A 14783-nucleotide genomic window follows, 5' to 3' on the forward strand; every position below is an offset into this window, starting at 1 on the left:
ACAGGGGCCACACAGGCATTTGTAAGAAAGCTCAGCTGTCGAGGTTTTGAGGTTTCCAATGAATAATCCATCTTTTTTTCCCCCAGGTTCAAAACCAACTGAGAGGCATTCAACTACAGAGACAAGTCACGTTGATTATTCATGAGGCTGCCTGCAGATTGGGCGTTAGGCCAATGGACATGTGTGTTTGCTAATCTCCTCTGATGACTTAGAAAGACCACCCACCAAGGCACATGGGCACTGGACAAAGGGCCTGCCTCCATGCAGGGAGGGACAAGAGGGGGCGAGAAGGCAGGCTTTTTCCAGGAGGCAGCATGTAGTTGTGATAAGATTTGATTAAGTTGGTCTTCCTCTGGAGGAGATGGGGGTGAGGGGAGGAGGAGCCAGCCTGGCAGCGGAAAGGAGGCAGGACCCTCAACACCCACGGGAGGAGGCAGGCATCTGAAACCCGGGGCACCTGACCGTCCTCCATCGTGAGTCCTGTCCAAGCGGCCAAGCTTTGGTGAAAGCCCTGGCTCTGCACAACCGTCTCCAAAAGCAGATCCTAGTGCTGATGATTGCAAAAGAAGTGAAGGCAGACCCAGAGGCCACCATTTGGAAAAACAAAATATTTTTAAGACTTTAACCTTCTAAAATAATTCTCAGTGTAGAGTTACACGTAACAATGTGGCCTGCACTGAGCCCATCAAAGTCGGAATTAACTGGTCTTTGGCACAGGGGAGAAGGACAAACGATGTCTGCAGCCCCTGGACCTTAGAAAAACTAGAGAAATAGGAACGGAGCACACCATTAACTATTCTGGCAATCACCTCAATCCCATAAAAATAAAAAAGGTCTTCAGATGGGGAAGACATGAAGGCTCCTGAAACTCTGCATCAAACCTTCTCCGTTGGCAATCAAAAACATCCCTGCTCCCAGCTGCCACCTCAAAGCATCCTGTTCCCTGGCCCTCCACAAGCCAGCTCCAAACCCCGTGCTGCCAGATGGGGCTGCCCACTTCAACCTCGCTGTTACTGTCATTCCTCTCGGCCCTGATGACTGTGTCTCTATCTCCATCACTGATCCTGTCCCACTTTCTGGAAGTCTCAGGACATCCACAGGTGCCCCATTCCAACCCCCTCACCCCCCAATCCCTTGGGCTCCTCTCTCCCCGGGGAACTGCAGAATCCCTTGTAGCTTCCTCTGTAGCTGCCACCTCCCACCTTGTCAGCAGCCCCAGGCCCCTGCCCAGCAGACGCGATTGCCTCCCGCCTTCACCCCTCCATGTCCCAGCCCCTAAACCAGCACACAGCCCACCACCCCTCTGTGACTCCCTGGCCCTTCTCTCCACGTTGGACTCAGTCAAACCACAACCCGGGTTAAATTCAGATGCCGAGCTTCTCTGCACCGGCATCGCCGCGGGTGGGTCTGGCTGGTGTGCTAGTCCCCTGACCGTTGGCCGTGTGGCCCTCCGTGTTTCTAACCACTGTTTCTACCTGGCTCGTCCTCCCCTCCTCGCTGCCCATTCCCGTCTGCCTGGCCTTCAGCCTGTAAGCCCTTTCTCACGCTCAGCCATGGCTCCCCACCGAGGACAGTGAAGTAACAGAGATGTTTCCTGCTCCCTGGCACCCGGCACCCGCTGCAGGCCTGCCTTCCCCAGAACCCTGGGCTGCTGGAGAGGAACCCCCATATGGAAGGCCGATCCCCCACCAGGCCAACCCCATTCCTCTCGCCTTCTCAAGGACATGCTCCATCAGGTCTTCCTTCTGTCCTGTTTGTCATGTTTTGGGTCAAAACAGTCACAACAACAAACAACAAAAATGCTCTGATTTCTCCCGTCCTGCAACCCTCTTCCCTCTTCACTTCCTTTGCATCTGTTTGTAACAAAACTTCTTGAAAGAGTGGCGCACGCCCACTAAACTCACACCCTCTGCCTTTGCTCCCACCACACCCACAAAATTGCGGGGTTCACAGGCGGTTCTCAGTCTTCTCAGAGGCACCACCAGCTGGGAGAAGGAGCAGGACATGGAAAGTGCAGATAGCAAAAGCAGGTGAAGCGGCGATGTGAGCGGAGGAGGCGCCCAGAACACCAGGCCAGACAGGGGAGGTCGGAACAGACGCAGGCCAGCCAGCTGGGCAGAGAGAGCCGGGGCAGGTCCGCAACCAGCGGTGCCGGACGCAGTGGGGGTCAGGAAGCCCAGGGTGGAGGCTGCGGGGATGAGGACATGCACCAAGCGGGGCAGGCACTGGTGCTGAAGAGCACAGGTGTGGGAGGATGTGGATTAGCCAGGTCGCAGAGGTAATGGAGAAAGGGGTAGTGAACCTCAGGCAGCCTTCAAAAGACAGGCAGCAGCACTGCCAGGTGGCACGTGGAGAAGGATGAAAGCCTCAGAACGACTCTCCAGCTGGGGCAGAAGAGTTATCACGCCTGGGAAGTGGGCTGGCTGGGGAGGAGAGGAGGTTGGCCATGGGGAACAGGGGCTTGGCTTAAATAGGCAGAATGTGATGGGGCAGCTAGTCACCAAATTAGGCAGTGAGGGGGTGACACTGTGCTATACCAAGAAATATGTATTCGGTTTCCACCCCGGGTTCCTAGCACTGAGCCCCTAAAACCCTTGGAATTCCCCGAGCGATGCAGGCAGAAGAACGTCCATCATTTATCACAAGCCCTTTCCAACCCTACCTGAGTGTATGCTAATGAGATGGCTCCTGGAGGCTGGAGGCTGAATGCCAGAGGAACATGCCCAATCTTTGGAGGGTTGAAACTTTCAGCCCCACCCCCACAAGGTCTGGAGTTCACTCAATGGCCAATGATTTCATCAATCCTGCCTATGTAATGAAGCTCCTTAAAAATCCTGACGTTAAGCTGGGCGCGGTGGCTCATGCCTATAATCCCAGCACTTTGGGAGGCCGAGGCGGACAGATCACGAGGTCAGGAGATCGAGACCAGCCTGGCTAACATGGTGAAACCCCGTCTCTGCTAAAAATACAAAAAATTAGCCGGGTGTGGTGGCGGACGCCTGTAGTCTCAGCTACTCGGGAGGCTGAGGCAGGAGAATGGCGTGAACCTGGGAGACGGAGCTTGCAGTGAGCCAAGATCACGCCACTGCACTCCAGCCTGGGCGACACAGCGAGACTCCGTCTTAAAAAAAAAAAATCCTGATGTTAAAGGGTTCAGGAGCTTGGGGTTGAACACACCCTGGTGCAGGAGGTGATGCCCCCTGAGAGGGCATGGAAGCTCCGTATGCCCCGTTCCCCAGCCCCGGGCCCTGTGCATCTCTTCTCTGGCTGTTCATGCACATCCTTTCAAAATATCGTTTGTGATGAACTGGTCAATGTGAAGTGTTTCTCTGAGTTTTGTGAGCTGCTCTAGCAAGTTACAAATCTCAGGAGGGGGTTGTGGGAACCCCTGATTTACTGCTGGTCAGTTAGAAGGGAGACTTGGGACATGCAATTGGCATGGGGATGCGGGCAGGCTTGTGGGTCTGAGTGCTTCACCTGCTAACTCCAGGCAGGTGGTGCCAGAATTGGATTGTAGAACGCTCAGCTGGTGTCTGCAGTGAACTGCAGAATTGTTTGGTGTGAAAAAAAACCCACACATTTGGTGTCAGAACTGTTTTCTCTCTGAGTGTGTGTGTGTGTGTGTGTGTGTGTGTAGCAATAGTAGTAGCAGTAGCAGTAGTAGGAAACACAGGAGTTTGTTTTCTTTTAGAGGAACAGTTCTGCGTGCAGCTTGCAGCTGGAGAGGGGTCTGGGAGGCATCTGAGCAGAGGTGACAAGTAAAGCCACAAAAGCATGGATTCATTTTCTGCTAAATTTGCAGTTCAAAAGTTCCAAGTTTCAATTTCGTATGAAACACTGTCAGTGAGACAGTGCTTGAAAGAACAAGAAAGGTTTTTTTTGGAAGAAAAATCAGTGTCTTATGTTCTTAAGTTTTAAGGAAATGGGCATGAAGTTGTCTCGAGTGTATGAAGACAGTTCTGTCAACTTCTGGCCTGGGAGACCCCCGGGCTCTGGGAAAGTAGAGATAACAGACTTGAAAATCCATTCTTCTCTTAGAAGTGGGCTTAGGGGTCTGTACGTTCTAAGCAGAATGATTATAGTTTTTCATCATGGGGGAAAAGAAAGCCTTAAACCAGGGAGCTAAAAAGAAAGAAGATAGATGCTGTTCTTTTTCCTTTCCCTGGGCAATTTTGTCACTGCAGAAAGGAAACAGACTGGAGGAAGATTATGGCTTTTGCTAAGAGTCGAACTAGAAAGGCTGGAAAGAGCAGCACGAAATGACAGTTGACGCCGGACTCTGGGATGGTCAGAACAAGTAGTGAGATTTAAAGTAAGTTATAAAAAGATATTCTAATCAGTAGCCAACAACATGGCTTGAACAGGTTAAGAAAAAGTTAAATGTTATAAATGAAGACACCTGATTGTAACTTAGAGTTTGTCTAAAATCAAGGTGGCTCGTGTTTTCCAAACCACCTTCTGGCCCCATCCCAGCTCTTGCAAAAGAGAAGAGGGCTCAGTGACAACCCAGCCCCACGCATCTGCATCTATTTAAGAGAACTAGAAGGATGAGTATTTAACAGTCTGACAACGGAGACAAGAGCATGTCAAAGCAAGCAGACTCTCAAGGCCAGTAAAAACAGCGAACATGACTTAGAGGGTCCTTACGGCTCTTGGCAGTAAAGGCCTCAAGCAAAAACATGTGTTGTCAGGCATGGGAGTATGGTTTATATAATCAGCCTTGCTTTTAATACTGAGATGTTTTAGGATGTTTCAGAAATAAAAGTTGAGAGAACTGCCAAAGAAATTATCCAGACAAAAAAGGAGGTGATGGCAGAGGAGGGGGTATATTAAGGCAATCATGAACTGGACCCCCCTCACCCTCTATGGTTTACCTGGCAATGTGTGTGTGTCGGGGGGGGGGGGGCATTGCTTTGATAATGAGATTCCCGGCAAAAATAAAATCTATGATGTTGTCAAAGAGGATGGCAGGCAAGGCCTGGGAAATGAGAAGTGGCTCACTCTCCCGGGACATCCTCCTCAAATTCTTATTTTATGCAAAAAGTAAAAGTGCATCAGGACAATCGCTCCCAGCTTAGCTTTTCCAAAAGCCACATACAAATGGGACTTTCTGTTCTCCATGACAAACTAGCAGTTAAAGGAAGGCAGAATGTATTTTTTTTCCCTGACTTTCGCTGAATGTGATTCAGACAACTGACACTGGAACTCAGCGAGCGCCAAACTTGGATTTTTTTAAAGCATCATTTGAGTTTTTTTCTTTTAAGGCTACATAAGTGATGGGAACATAATCGTCTTGGGAATCCACAAATAACTTTTTAAAAAGTCATAAATCTGGATTTCATGCCTCATAGTTTTCAACAACTGCGAGAAATATGTCAAAACTCGAACGCGGTAGGTTTCTGTGCCCGTTAGTGGGCATAGGCTGATGCTCTGGGCCGCGTCCATGCGCTTTGGTGGTAACTGCGTGAACTAGTCAGCAGCATGCTGCCGAAATGCCTTGGTTGCTTTTCACTGTCATTTTTCAATATCATGAGAAAATGCACAGGGAAAGAACTATAAAAGTTATAGAAACTTTTATTTGATCCTTAAAAAATGGTCTGATAGGTGGCATAGAAATTTGTAAACCTTATAATAACACAAAAGCAGGTCCACAATGTCACTGAAAGTTGGGGGTTTTAGGCGAGAATTTGGGGAGGACCACCCCCAGCAACTCTGCAGTATTCTGTGGGTCTTCATGCTTCAGAGGAGAAGCTCACCCCACGCTAATTAAGTCAGAAGATGGGAGGGAGGCTGGTGAGGCCTAGGCATTAGCGATTCTTAAAGCTCCCTAGGTGAAGCTCATGGGCTGCTCAGGCTGAGCAAAGATTTTACCATGCCCATGGTTCTCAAACTTGACTGCTAGTGCAGTCACCCAGGGAGTCTGAACAACTCCAGTTTCTGGAGCCCCAGCTCCGAGCATTCTGATTTAAGTATACGAGGTGTGCCTGAGTAGCAGGAGTTACAAAAATCTCCCCAGACAATTCTAATGACAGCAAAGGACTGAATTAGAATCACAGAGGCTCAGAAGAGCAAGCGGGTTCATATCTCTAACCATAAACTTACATCTGTCAGTAAGCACTTAGCAAGGGAGCCCTGCGGCCCTGCACTGACCAAAGAAGAAAATAGAGTCCCTGTTTTAAGAAGCTTGAAGGGTTAGGACAAGAAATCAGGGCAGCAAATGCAGGGTCAAGTCTAAAACAATTAGACAGACAGGCAGTAAAAGATGAGTTTCCTTTTTGATGGATACAGCGCTACAATTCTCAACGCATTTCTCTTTTGCGAATGCCTTTAGGCCAACGCCTGCCTTTCCTCTCCCACTCACCGTGGGCACCTCAGCACCTGCTCAGCCCCCCTGCCGCCAATCCTCACCTCCTGGGGGTGGATCAAAAACAGTATTCCAAATGGTTGGTCTGGCCTTTCCCAGCTCCACCCACTTCTTGGGGCTGAACAGATCACTTTATTGCCAAACAAATCCTGGGCCTGGTAAGCGTATTAGTCCATTTTCATGCTGCTGATAAAGACATACCCAAGACTGGGTAATTTATAAAGAGAAGAAAGTTTAATGGCCTCACAATTCCACCTGCCTGGGGAGGCCTCACAGTCACGGCAGAGGGTGGACAGCACGTCTTACATGGCAGCAGACAAGAGAGAAAAATGGGAAGCAAGCGAAAGGGGTTTCCCCTTATTCACTGTCAGATCTCGTGAGACTTATTCACTACCATGAGAACTGTATGGGGGGAAACTGCCCCCATGATTCAATTATCTCCCACTGGGTCCCTCCCATAACACGTGGGAATTGTGTGAGCTACAATTCAAGTTGAGATTTGAGTAAGGACACAGCCAAACCATATCAGCAGGGAAGGAAAGATTTCTTTCCTCACCCATTCCTAGGTTCATGGCTGGGGCCCTTCCTTGTAACAAAAGAGTAACAAGAGGAAAGCAGGCATACATACTTAGTATGTGTTTCATGTGACACAGGAGCCATCATAAGGAAAGGAGGACCCAAAGAAACAGGCAAACTTGGGTATTCTGTACTTAGGTTTGATGAAGAGTGGATAGTGGTGGAGGAGGTGATTAGACAAACGGAGTTAGCTAATGGAGATAAACTGGGGTCACTGAGAAAGGCCTGTTTGTTCTGATTCTTGTCTGTGCTCTGTGTCTTCAGAGACAAGGATGTTCCTTTCCTCCAAGTATTGGGACAGACTCTCCCAAATGAGGATCTTATAACCTGCCCCAGCGGAGAAGGGCAAGGAGGGGAAGGTGAGAGGAGCCTTCCTGCTTCTGCGATTTTCTGAAATGCCAAGGTGCTATAAATGGGTACAGTATGTCCTGAACACCATCAGCCTCTTGGTTTCCAAATGCATTAGTCTGTTTTCATACTGCTGATAAAGACATACCCAAGCCTGGGCAATTTACAAAAGAAAGAGGTTTAATGGACTTACAGTTCCACGTGGCTGGGGAGGCCTCACACTCATAGTGGAAGGTGAAAGGCACGTCTCACATGGTGGCAAACAAGAGAAGAGAGCTTGTGCAGGGAAACTCCCCCTTATGAAACCATCAGCTCTTGGGACACTTATTCACTATCACAAGAAGAGCATGAGAAAGACCTGTCCCCATGATTCAATTACCTCCCACAGCATGTGGGAACTCAAGATGAGATTTGGGTGGGGACATAGCCAAATCATGTCACCTAAGGTTGCTAATGCTTTATTAGTTTTGTTGTGGATGCCGCACCATCTCACATACACCCTCCTCCTTCCTAGAATATCTCCATTCAGCACAGCCTTGCACCCTGTGCAGGAGGGGGCAGGAAGCAGCACATCCTCCTGACACTCCCTGGTCGACAGGCACTGGTTTATGCTGCAGGACCTAGGGAAGTTCCCTCCAACTAGGACAAGGATCTTGCTTTAATAGAACATGAACACCCACCATATATAGGTTAGGTTTTTAAATGAAGCCTTTATTCAAAGCCATGGTTTGGTTCAAGATGCATAAAATGCAACACGGACTGTTGTGAATTTTCAAGTTGAATTGGAATAAATCGTATCTGATTTCTCAAAAGCGTTTTACTCTCTTCATTTGGGCGTTGCTGGATGTTTTAGATATATTATTTTATGCGCAAGTAAATGGAAACAACCTCATCATTTCAAGGCTTCGGTAGTTTGTTTTTGCTTATAATCATGCATATTCTTCAAAGTATGAACAAAGTACTCTCCAGAATCTTGCAATACTTTGGGACTTAGCAATTTATTGTCTGCCTACAGGAGCCACTGAACTTATCAAAAACTTTACAACTTATTCACAATTTTTTTAGTAAAACAAAACTTACCAATGTGGATTTAGTTTTTTAAACAAGCAAATTGGCTTTAAAAAATTTTTACAAAGCCAGACATGGTGGCTCATGCCTGTAATCCCAGCACTTTGGGAGGCCAAGGGGGGGTAGATCACTTGAGGTCAGGCATTTGAGACCAGCCTGGCCAACATGGTGAAACCCATCTTTACTAAAAATACAAAAATTAGTTGGGCATGGTGGCACACACCTGTAATCCCAGCTACTTGGGAGTCTGAGGCACGAGAATTGCTTGAACCCGGGAGGTGGAGGTTGCAATGAGCTGAGATCATGCCACTGCACTCCAGCCTGGGTGACAGAGTGAGACTCTGTCTCATAAAAAAAAAAAATTTTACAAAAATAATGTCTGTGATTCATAGAACTTAAAAACAAAATTTGACCTCTTGGCTTAGTTCTGGGGAAGGCCCAGACCAGCAGCCACTGACTTCATCCCTGCTTAGAGTCCAGAGTCCAGCTACTATGTGGTCTGGCTACTCAAAGCACAGTATTGTTATTTCATAAGACAGTAGAGGTTTACAGTGTTACATCTTGGTTTAAGGACATATTGTTCCTTTCCATGATTTATTTGCTGCGGACTCTTTGGTCAGAAATGCAAACTCCCATCGCATAACACTTTTCTGCTTTTGGGGAATGCATCAGAATGAAAGGCAAGGACTCCCTGCTCTAGTTACAAAACTTACCCATGGGTGAAACAAGCTTTTTTGCAAAGAGTGTGAGTCCCAAGTGAGCAGGAGTACAGGCAAGGAGGAGGGAAAGGGCAGTGACAAGCTCCCAGGAAGGAAAGATCCGAGCTGGATATCAACTTTTGGAAAAAAGAATATAAAATTCCCCCAACATGAGTAACCATTCCACATTCAGGGACCCGATAAGAGCGGGGCTGGGTGTCAGGAGACCTGGGCTCCTTCTGGGACCCCAAGCACCTGCTGTGGGACCAGGACCACGGAGACTCACAGGGAGAGGTCAGGCGACAAGGAGGGACATAAGGTCCTGTCGGGGTGACCTGACTTCTCTAGTCCTTAGTTCTTCCCCTATGAAATGAAGGGATGGCGCCGAACACTTTCCTGATTTTCTTTCCTTTTGAACGTTTCCGATTCTGTGGTTCCTTCTGATCTTCTTCCTCTTACTCCTCCTTACTTAGCAACTCAATTTCCCCCCCAGCTAATTTCAAAAGCTTCTATTGTACTTAAGTTGGTAATTCTAAGAAGTTTTGTTCATAGTATAAAAGTAGGTTGGGCCGGATGTGGTGGCTCACGCCTGTAATCCCAGCACTTTGGGAGGCCAAGGCACGCAGATCACCTGAGGTCAGGAATTCGAGCCCAGCCTGGCCAACATGGTGAAACCCTGTCCCTACTAATAATACAAAAACTAGCCAGGCGTGGTGGCACGCGCCTATAGTCCTAGCTACTTAGGAGGCTGAGGCAGGAGAATCACTTGAACCTGAAAGGCAGAGATTGCAGTGAGCCGAGTTTGTGCCACTGCACTTCAGCCTGGGCAATAGAGTGAGATTCTGTCTCAAAACAACAACAATGACAACAGCAAACATAGGCTGCAGCATTCTGACATGTGCTCTCACATTCCACTGTATTTTGACCGACCCAAGCAAAGAGTCTTGGAGGTTTGTTAGGGAATGTTTAATTTTAAAAATTCATCATTAGGGTACTGGAGTCTACAGCAGAGATCTGATCTGAATAACCTAGTTTCCACTTCTCAGTCAAAAGCTCTTCTGTTGGCTGGAACGTGGCAGGCCAGTGGGTGAAGCACATTGCTGGCCTCCAGGGCTGAGACCAGGGCTCCGTGGAGAAGCTGTGTTTGGGGTGGCTCCATGGAGGGGCTGTGGCTCCTTCCAGTGCGACCCTGGAAGGCCACTTGGCTGTGGCCTATGACAGCATGCGGGTTGAGCTAGGTGAGACAGGGAAGGTCCAAGATCAGGCTCCAGTCCCCATCCCTCTGCCACCAGCAGAGTGTGCCTGTTTCCTACTGGCCAGGGTGTGTGTGTGGATCAAAGGAGACACACGTCACGGACAGGTAAAAAAAAAAAAAAAGTCAAAGTGAATAAAATAATCTATTTAATACTGATTTTTAATCTTGTAAAAATAACCCTGATATCTTCACCAAATTATTTTTGAAACTGACTTGCAAATCAAGCATTATAAAAAGCACATTTATTTCATGGGAATCGGGTCCCTTAGTAGACCTGCTTTTTAATGTAAGATGGAATTGTAGCATAAAGAGTATTGACTTGATGTGAAGTTCAGAGAATGCAAGTGGAGTTGGTTACTAAGTCCCAGTTTGGATCATCTTCTTAAAACATTGCACAAGCTACTTTCTGATTATTTATCTGAAACCAAGCTGAGCCTTATGAACAAGGAGCGCCTATGTAACTTACTGAAAGCAGGAAGGTACTTCCATCCCCAGATTCCCATCCCATACTTCCTTGCTGGTACCTTCCACATCATCAGTTATATCCTAAAATGCAAATGGCCCTGGGGAGGGAATGCATTAGCTAAATTCATATAAAGGCATAAATGCTTTACAGGATCATTTTTGAGCAAAGTGTATGTGTTTAACTTTTAAAATCAACTTTACTGAGGTATAATTTACGAATGATGAAATGTAAAAATTTTGATGATTTTGACACATTGAAGTAATAACACCTCAATCAAAATACAGAGTACTTCCATCATCCCGAAAAGTTCACTCATGCCCCTTTGCATTCCATTGTCACCCCACCCCTGGACAATCACCGGTGAGAAAATTGAAGACAAAACTGAGCTGGCCCTTCTGAAACTATTCATGTTAATGGGACTATGAAAATAAGCAAATTCCTCTGAGCCCCAAGACCTCAGAGACATGGATGGACACGAAAGCAGAGTCCGGTGGTAGACGCTGATCACTTTCTGATTTGACTTTTTTTTTAAATCATTTTTGGGGAAACTGAGAAAATACAGGCTGAAAACTAATGTTTGGGGGAGAATGGCAAAAAGTGCAAGCAATGACGTCAGGAGACTGATGCCCTGGGTTTATAGTACACTGGCCACACACACATCCACACACAGATGCACACTCACGGGCACGCACATGCACCTATGTACACTGACACACATGCACACACAAATATACATATATATATTTTTTCTATTTTAAGACCAGACTTGCCAGGCCACATTTAGTTTACTGCATCTCTTTAAATAGCCAAAATGAAATAAAATCTGAAAACACAAAGCAAATATGCTTCCGAGAGTGGGGAGGTCAGAACAGGAGCAGAGTTAAAAAGAGTAAAATATGCAGAGTTGGGCCAAGAGGTGACTAAGAGGGAAGGAGATGATAAGATCTGTCCACAAATACCTGGAGGTTGTAAACAACAAGGAAAGCGACAAACCCAACCAGCCAACAACAAAGGGTGACCAGGAATTTACTGTGTATTAAAGAAAGGAAATGAACCCAAAGGCAAGCAGCCTTCCCCGCTTTGGGGCTGAGTGGAACAGCACAGCCCAGCCGCCGCCGCCGCTCAGCCCCCCACCCTCCCTTCCATCCATTTCTCCGGCATCCAGATTCTCCCCAGACAGGCTGGGGTCTGGCTCTCCCTCCCATCCTCACAGCCACTCCTGAGGCTCAGGTGTCCCGCGGACACCTCTGGTTGCCAGGCCACTTCCCACTGGGACTCTTGCTCCTACCTTCATTTCCCTCCATGTCATTGCCATAGAAATTCGCACAGAATGCAAGGATGGTCCCTCTCCCACTCCAGCCCCTGCCAGACAAAGTGTGCACCGCCTTGCTCTCGGTGCTTAAGGCTCCCCACGGGCTGGCCCCTTGCTGCCTCCCTCCTCGCTAGCGAGCACCCTTCCTAAGTCTTTCTGCTAAAGGACACCGGTTTTCCTGAGCTTGGCTCTCACCGCACTTTGTGATTTGTTACTGCCTTCCAATCCGATTCCATTTAAACTCAGGAAGTTTATGGAGAGCCTTCTGTATTCCATGCAATGGATTTAAAACTATGAAAAACTTCTTCAGAGCCTGTGTTCAGGAAGCTAATCATCTAGCAGAGGAGACATACTTAAAGAATTATTATGGCACACTGATTACCCTTTTTATATGCTAGTATTTATACTGCTGATATAAAAACATTACTACAAAACCATAGAAGAGGCTGACACTAATTTCTCTAGAAGCTGTGGGGAATGCTTCCCAGAAAAGCTTGTCCTTTAGATAATTAGGAAAGGCTTGTGTGTGTGTGGTGTGGGTATATGCGGTATGTGATTGGGCGTGTGTGTATGTGGTGTGTGTTGAGTGTGTGCTGTGCACTGTGCGTAGTGGCACGTGTATTTAATGTGTGTGTTGTGTGTATGTATGGTGTGCATGTGGGTGGGTGGTGTGTATGGTGTATGTGTGTCTGGTGGGCATGTATGTATGATGTGCATGTGGGGTGTGGGTGTGTGTGGGTGTGGGTGTGTGTCCCATATGATGGAAGACAGGTAGGGGGTGTCATGGCGGGAGGGAGACTGCCACAGACGTCCGGCTCCCTGCAGGAGGTGAGCAGTCCCGTGTGGGCAGCCGGTATTAGGGCAAGAAGAGCCAGGAGGCAACCAGGTGGCTGGATGGAAGAGGAGGAGGGCCAGTTTAAGGAGAGGTCTTGAAGGCTTTGCTCAAGAGTCTGAACTACAACCTTCAGAGAAGGGAAATGACTAGAAACTGGGAAGCACAGGGTGCCCTGATGAGAACTGTTTTCCAGAGATGCACCTGCAAAGACAGCTGAGAGCTGTGAGGGTGGAAGCTGCAGGAAGAATCCTCTGGAAAGTGCAGCCGCCCAGGTGGGCACAGCTGGGAGGTCTAGGGACTCTGTCTCCAGGTGGTGGCTGCAGGGAGGCCTAGGGACAGGTCTCTCATCTCCAGGTGGTGGCTGCAGGGCCACAAAGCCAGCCCCCAGCCCACAGGGAGCCTCAGCTCTCCTTCCTGGGGGGCTCCAGTCCCCATTTCCTCCCTTGGTGACCCCGTAGTGGCCCTTGTCATCTGCCTCTGCACTGCTGTGGTTAGCGATTCTGAACGGTGCATGGAAGTGTGTTAAGGACCGTGTTCCCTTCTCCCGGGTGAGATATCTGTCCAGTAGTTCCAGGCAATGTCTCCTCAATGCACTCACCCTTGATGGTAGCCCATAGCTGTAAAGGAATTGAAGGCCTCCAACCTGCCCCCAGCGATGGCCTGTGTGCCTCCTGCCTTGCTCAGCTATTGAAACAATGCCACAACCCTCACAGAGGTTCAATCCTTTCGGTTCATAGTAGAATCGTTTTGTTCAGTGTTATTTAGTCAATAAACTAAAAACTTAAGAAATCTTTCAATACAAAGCTGTAAGGTTTTTCTCTTGTCACATGTATTGTATAGTCTCTGCCCCACCTAGGAAGAGAAGATGTGACGTCACAAGCCTAACCTGCCTCAGTCAGAGGTGTGCTAGAGACACTCAGACCCTGCTGTAAGCTAGAGAGGCGCCGCCAAGGGTGGCCGGTGCTGCCCCAATCCGCAATGGTGGGCAATGGTAAACGTATCTAAAGGAGCAGGCTCTTAAATGTCAAAGATGGACACTGCCACTCCCACAGGAACACCAGTTACACCTCCACCTGTGCGCTGAGGGCTATAGGTGGCCAGGCCAGCACCCACAGCCAGCTAGAGAAGGTCTGGAGTCCCTGCCAGGGACCCTCTCTTCCGTGCATTCCCCTGGGGGCCCCTGACTAAGCACTATTAGAAGTAGCAGACTAGGAGTCTTAAAAATACTGAACTCTTGCCAGGATGAGTAGGTTTTGCAGATTTAACAGCAATGTCCTGGCCTAATCCTTTGGAAAAGGACAAGAAATTCCAACCTAAAGGTTTCTGTGACTCCAGCAACTCAGCTCCAGATATTTCTGTAACTTTTATTTAGTATGAAGCAAACTATTAACTAGCTCCTGTGGGGAAAAGGTTACTTTATTGACCGCTTCATAGCAAATAGAACATAGAGAAATAAAACTACAGTACTTTTCATCTTTATTAATCTCTAATACAATTCCCCAGAGTAATCGTTACTTCTGAATTAGTAATTACATTGAAGCAACTGATTGTTTTTCTTTAGTTTCCCTCATCTTGTACATAATTACAAAAATTGGTATATGGCAGCAAGGAGAGAATTCCCGCTTGCTTTATTTAATCTTGATAGCTGATTTTTAAAAATACACATAATCTCTAATTGAATCTCTCTGTAACTTCCTACCCTCACTACTTTCAAAAAAACAAAATGAAGATAAAAAGTAAATCAAGGGGAAAACTACCAGGAGACTATTTCCAACAACAGATGACTCAACAGGCACCTGAGAATTTGTTGTACTTGTGTGTACTAAGCTTCTGAACTTCCTGTTTCAATAAAATACCAAAC

General features: G+C 47.6%; 1 protein-coding gene across 11 annotated transcripts in view; it reads right to left on the reverse strand.

The window, feature by feature from the left end:
- MCPH1 (microcephalin 1) overlaps positions 1-14783 on the reverse strand; it is a 243065-nt gene that overhangs the window by 29388 nt on the left and 198894 nt on the right. The gene's annotated exons all lie outside the window — the stretch shown is intronic.

This window comes from Symphalangus syndactylus, chromosome 1 (assembly GCF_028878055.3).
Source record: "Symphalangus syndactylus isolate Jambi chromosome 1, NHGRI_mSymSyn1-v2.1_pri, whole genome shotgun sequence".
In the NCBI taxonomy this organism is placed as follows: Eukaryota; Metazoa; Chordata; class Mammalia; order Primates; family Hylobatidae; genus Symphalangus; species Symphalangus syndactylus.